Source organism: Nipponia nippon, unplaced genomic scaffold, assembly GCF_047370975.1.
Source record: "Nipponia nippon isolate SJK-2023a ecotype South Korea unplaced genomic scaffold, ASM4737097v1 scaffold_9, whole genome shotgun sequence".
Taxonomy (NCBI): Eukaryota; Metazoa; Chordata; class Aves; order Pelecaniformes; family Threskiornithidae; genus Nipponia; species Nipponia nippon.
In genome coordinates, this window is record NW_028262413.1 from 535 (window position 1) to 6,149 (window position 5,615).

Below are 5,615 nucleotides of genomic sequence, written 5' to 3' on the forward strand. Positions count from 1 at the left end.
AAAAAACGGCGATGGCAAACTATAAGGAAAATAAGGAAAAAATTAATCGAAACTGTGAACTAAAAGAGAGATGTAGAATTAAAAAAATGTAAAAGCAATGGCAGTAATGAAAAACAAGAAAAAATAATTAACATCTCATGACAGCAAAGGAGATAAAAGTAGAAAATTTTAAAAACCAATGCTCAAGATTAAGAAAGGAAAAAAGGAAAACCCAAATATTAAGATTAAGAAAGGAAAGCACTAAAAAATAGTGACAGCTAACTACAACACAGACATAAATAGACATTTTAAAAAGCAAAGGCACTAAGGAAAGACAAGAAATCATTAAAAAATAAAGACAGTGAACAGGATAAAAGTAGGCATAGAAAGAAAACTAAAAGAAAAAGAAAGCAAACTAAAAGAGAGCTGTGGAAAGAAAATTTTAAAAGGTAGGGCACTAAGGAAAGACAAAAAAAATTAAAGATAAACACATCAAAATAAAGACAGGAAATGGTATAAAAACAGACAAACTTTTAAAAGCAATGGTGATTAAGGAAATAAGGAAAAAATTTTAAAATCGCATCGGTGAACTAAAATGGAGATGGAAAAGAAGATTTAAAAAGTGATGGCACTAAGGAAAAACAAGAAAGAATAATTAAAAGTTAATGACAGCAAACAAGATGCAAGTAGAAATTTTAAAAGCCAAAGGATTAAGAGAGGAAAGCAGTACAAAGTAGCAACATTGAACTAAAATGCAGACATAGACAGAAATTTTTAAAAGCGACAGTGCTAAGGAAAGACAAGAAATCATTCAAAATAAAGACAGTGAACGGAATAAAAGGAGGCATAGAAAGAAAACTTAAAAAGCAATCAGCATTAGGGACAGTGCACTAAAACAGAGATGCAGAATCAAAATTTTAAAAAGCAAGGGCACTAAGGAAAGACAAGAAATAATTGGGAAAATTAAAAAACAGGACATCAGGAAGTGATTTAAAAACCCGCATCGGTGAACTAAAACGGAGACGGAAAAAATGGAAAAAGACAGAAAATTATTTTTGAATCATTTATATAATACAGCAGATATAGGTTTGTATTTGGAAATCCTTCTTTTTATATATATATATATATATATATATATGAATACTGTATATATACATATGAATATTATTTTTTTATATATATATATATATATATAAAGGCGAGAGATTTTTCTCTACTGCAATGCCTCACACCCGTATTTACAGTTTTGAACGTTTTTGATCACACACACGAATTTTCGAGGCCGATTCCTCCTCTTTTGTCCACGTCTCTCCTTGGACCTGGATCGCTTTTAGTACGGACGCTAGTATCTCAGTAAGCTTTTCAAGGACTACTCTAAGATATTTTCAAAACTTATTGACTGAAAAAAGCACACAGCTTCTATGACGAAAACAAAGCCTGTTTCTTCTGAACGCCTGAACTCTCACAATCGGCGTCTTTCCTCTTTTAGGACGCAATTATTGTCCCAATATCATTTCCTAGTAAGCGCACAGAAACAGAAGATTGCGCTTTCAGGAAGGCAAAATAAACGGAGGGAAGTCGGCTTTGCACAGGCAGAACACGCTCCAGCGCAGACCTTCTTTTCCTTTTAGGATCTGCGTTACAATAGTTCCTAGAAAAACTACAGAAGGAAGGAGAGCTGGCGCATTCTTGACGTTAACTTTGAAGTCCATGCTACAAGCGCCTTAGGAAAAACGCGGACACGCATCGCGGACGTACCTTGTACTCGCAGACCGCTACGCAGCCTTTCCGTCCGTCTTGCGCTTTCACGGCAGAAGAAAGGGCGACCACGGTGAAACGGCGGCAGCTGACACTCTGCTGAGAGAGGAAAAAAAACCTGTAGCATAAAGCTGGGGAGGAGTCCCAAGCTGCCCGGTTTTGTGAAGTCTTGCGAAGGCTACAGCCGAGCAAAGGAAAAAAGAGCCGTTTGGAACATAGTGCCAAACAACATTCGGCAATAAAACTCGGAGGCGTTTGACACGCGCCCATTTTTTGGTAACTTGCTATTTGCTTCCTGTTATCGTTGTTCTTCCTTCAGAACCTCTACTTGGAGCCAACTTCTTTGCTATCCGTTCAAGCGTTTCCCTTCCTGGTATTACTAGCACACGGGCCCAGGCAAGTCCCTGAACTGCTCTTCCGAACTTCTCCAAACGACAATTACAGCCACGAAAGAGGACTTCAAGAGAGGAAAAGGAGAGGCCGGGCAGCAAAAGAGCTCTGCAGGCTGCCACCAGTCAACATTCCACTCTTTTTTTTTCTTTTTTTTCTTTTAAATCCACCCCCCCCCGCCCCCAAATACAAACAAAAAAACCCCATGACCTTGTATTTTTTTTCCTTTGGGAGCTCACCCCTGTCTCAGCACAGTGTCCTCCACAGAGCAGGAAGCGCAGACGATCTGTATCCCGATTTGCACGCGACGAATCCGTGTTCAGAAGAAATAGGCCAGATCTGTAAGACCGGTGTTATTTTGGGGGTTTTAACAATCACAACGCAATTGCATCGACCGACGCGTTTGTGAGAAAACTCCTTAACTTCTAAACGTAGCACCTCCTTGGGTAAAAAAACGTGTGCGAGACTGAAAAAAAGGGACGATTCAGAGCTCCCGCTCACGATGGAGCCGTGGCGAAAGGAATGAAAGTGAAGACAAACAGCAGCAACACGAAGTGAAATTCGGCTTTAATTCTAGGCACGTGCTTAAGAGACTCTCCAAGCCCACACCTCAATCCTAGGAGCGACTAGCCCTTTTCTGGAAGGACAAACTTTGTTACTTCAAAGCCCTAGACCGAAGGCTCCACGGAACAGAACGTGCACCGAGCCACAGGCCACCGTGCCATCAACGCTCTGATGGCAAAGAAAAACCAAGGAAAACTAAAGTTTAAAGATCGGTTTCCATCGCGTTTCATTCCTGACGTTTCCACTGGCACCTAGGTGCTCCAAAATGAACTCTACTGACACCGCATGTTACTAACAATTTAGTTCTGCGTATCAAAACAACAGGCTATTTCCAGCTCGCCCATCAAAGTAGCACGACCGACCAGAAGAGAAACACCGGACCCTAAAGAAGGGAACAGGCAGCTCTTCATTTCTCCTAGAGGAAAGTCTGTTCTTTTGCCCGGAAGGCAAACAGCCGAAACTGCCAAGGGAGCACTGCAGGAACGCGGCGCGCTCTCTCAGCTGCAATTTGTCATCGGCTTTTCGGCACGGGCAGCGGCTTTGCCTTTCCTCTGGCTTTGATGTGGCGCCCCTGGAGCGTCCTCGACCCGGCAAGGGTTTCTCTCCGCTCCCGCAGCCCCAGACACGCGATTACCTGAGCGCCGAGCGGAATCACCCACGCGGGATTTTCTTCCCGGGACGTAGAAGGTGACGCTGGGAAAGGAGGAGGCAAAAAAGGAAGCGGTTTGCCCGGCAGCCACGGCCCTAGAAACTACACCTCCCGGCATGCCCCGGGCAACCAACGTGACCGACCAAAAGCCCCGGATGCCAGGGGACGCAGCCCTCCGTGCTTTGGGATCCTGCGGGGACACCGTTCACCGCGCCACCGCCGCACGTGGAAGCCCCGCCGAGCCCCCAGCGCGGCTCCCCCCCGCCGCCCGGCCCCGGAGCGGAGCGGCGCGGCTCGGCGCGGGGCCCCCCCGCCCCGCACCGGCGCGGCGCCCGCCCAACTCCGGGCTCACCTCGCCACCGGCCCCGACCCGACGCGCCCCCCCCTCGCCCGGCTCCGGGAAGCCCCGCCCGCCCGGCTCCCACACGGCACCGAACCCTCCCCGCTCCGTGCCTCCCGCCGGCCCGCCGCTCCCCCGCAGGCAAGGGAAAGGAGGAGGCAAAAAAGGAAGCGGTTTGCCCGGCAGCCACGGCCCTAGAAACTACACCTCCCGGCATGCCCCGGGGAACCAACGTGACCGACCAAAAGCCCCGGATGCCGCGAGACGCAACCCTCCGTGCTTTGGGACCCTGCGGGGACACCGTTCCCCCCGCCGCCGCCGCACGTGGAAGCCCCGCCGAGCCCCCAGCGCGGCTCCGGGCAGCCCCCGCCAACACCTCCGGCTGCCCGCCGCCGCCCGGCCCCGGACCGGCGCGGCGCGGCGCCCGCCCGGCCCCGGAGCGGCGCGGCTCGGCGCGGCAGCCCCCCGCCCCGGAGCGGCGCGGCTCGGCGCGGCAGCCCCCCGCCCCGGAGCGGCGCGGCTCGGCGCGGCGCTCCCCCCGCCGCCCGGCCCCGGAGCGGGGCCGCTCGGCGCGGGGCCCCCCCGCCGCCCGGGCCCGGAGCGGCGCGGCTCGGCGCGGCGCCCGCCCGGCCCCGGAGCGGCGCGGCTCGGCTCGGCGCGACGCTCTCCCGCCGCCCGGCCCCGGCGCGGCTCGGCGCTGCCCCGCCGCCCGGCCCCGGCGCGGCTCGGCGCTGCCCCGCCGCCCGGCCCGCACCGGCGCGGCGCCCGCCCAGCATCGAACCAGCGCGGCTCAGCTCGGCGCGGCGCCCCCCGCCGCCCGGCCCCGGAGCGGCGCGGCGCCCCCCGCCGCCCGGCCCCGGGAAGCCCCACCCGCCCGGCTCCCACACGGCACCGCACCCTCCCCGCTCCGTGCCTCCCGCCGGCCCGGCCGCTCCCCCCAGGCACCGCCGCCCTTCTCGGGACTTTCCCCGCTCACCTCCTCCCTGCCTGCAGCCGCAGCCGGGCTCCCGCTGGCCCCTCCGCGGCGGGAAGCTCCACCCACGGCGCGATGCCCGCCCCCGATGCACCTCGCAGGCGCTGGCGAAGCTCCGCCCTCCCAGCGGAAAACCCCGCCCTCTGCAGCCAAGCTCTGCCCTGCACACAGCACGCATGCGCCGGTGAAGCTCCGCCCCCTCGGCAAAGCTCCACCCTCCCATGGCAAAGCTCCGCCCCCCCGCAGCAAAGCTCCGCCCCTGAGACAGCGCGCATGCGCAGACAAAGCCCCGCCCTTCACAGCAAACCTCCGCCCTCCCACGGCAAAGCTCCGCCCCCCCGCAGCAAAGCTCCGCCCCTGAGACAGCGCGCATGCGCAGACAAAGCTCCGCCCTTCACAGCAAACCTCCGCCCTCCCACGGCAAAGCTCCGCCCCCCCGCGGCAAGGCTCCGCCCCCGACGCATCGCGCATGCCCTGGTCAAGCTCCGCCCTCACCCGGCAAAGCTCCGCCCTCACCCGGCAAAGCTCCGCCCCCCCCCCGCGGCAAGGCTCCGCCCCCGACGCATCGCGCATGCGCTGGTCAAGCTCCGCCCTCACCCGGCAAAGCTCCGCCCTCACCTGGCAAGGCTCCGCCCCCCCCCGCGGCAAAGCTCCGCCCCCGAGGCAGCGCGCATGCGCGGCAAAGCTCCGCCTTTCACATCAAAGCTCCGCCCCCACGGCAAAACTCCGCCCCAAGACAGCGCGCATGCGCCGGTTAAGCTCCGCCCTCACACGGCAAGCTCCGCCCACCCGCGGCAAAGCCCCGCCCTTCAGAGCAAAGCGCCGCCCCCCCTCGGCAAGGCTCCGCCCCCGAGACAGCACGCATGCGCCAGTGAAGCTCCGCCCTCGCACGGCAAAGCTCCGCCTTACCACCGCTAGGCTCCGCCCCCCGCGGCTAAGCTCCACCCCAACACAGTGCGCAG

General features: G+C 56.2%; 1 long non-coding RNA gene across 3 annotated transcripts; it reads right to left on the reverse strand.

The window, feature by feature from the left end:
- Positions 1-1,152: 1,152 nt before the first annotated feature.
- On the reverse strand, positions 1,153-4,850 carry LOC148050046 (uncharacterized). Of its 3 annotated transcripts, none has more exons than XR_015701443.1 (4): positions 4,657-4,850; positions 2,367-2,466; positions 1,738-1,833; positions 1,153-1,639 (listed from the first exon to the last, which is right to left on the reverse strand). It is a non-coding gene; the product is annotated as an uncharacterized LOC148050046 (long non-coding RNA). The 3 variants fall into 3 exon arrangements; XR_015701445.1 differs by having other exon boundaries at positions 1,738-1,836; XR_015701444.1 differs by lacking the exon at positions 4,657-4,850 and having other exon boundaries at positions 1,154-1,639; positions 2,338-3,390.
- Between the last annotated feature and the right edge of the window lie 765 nt (positions 4,851-5,615).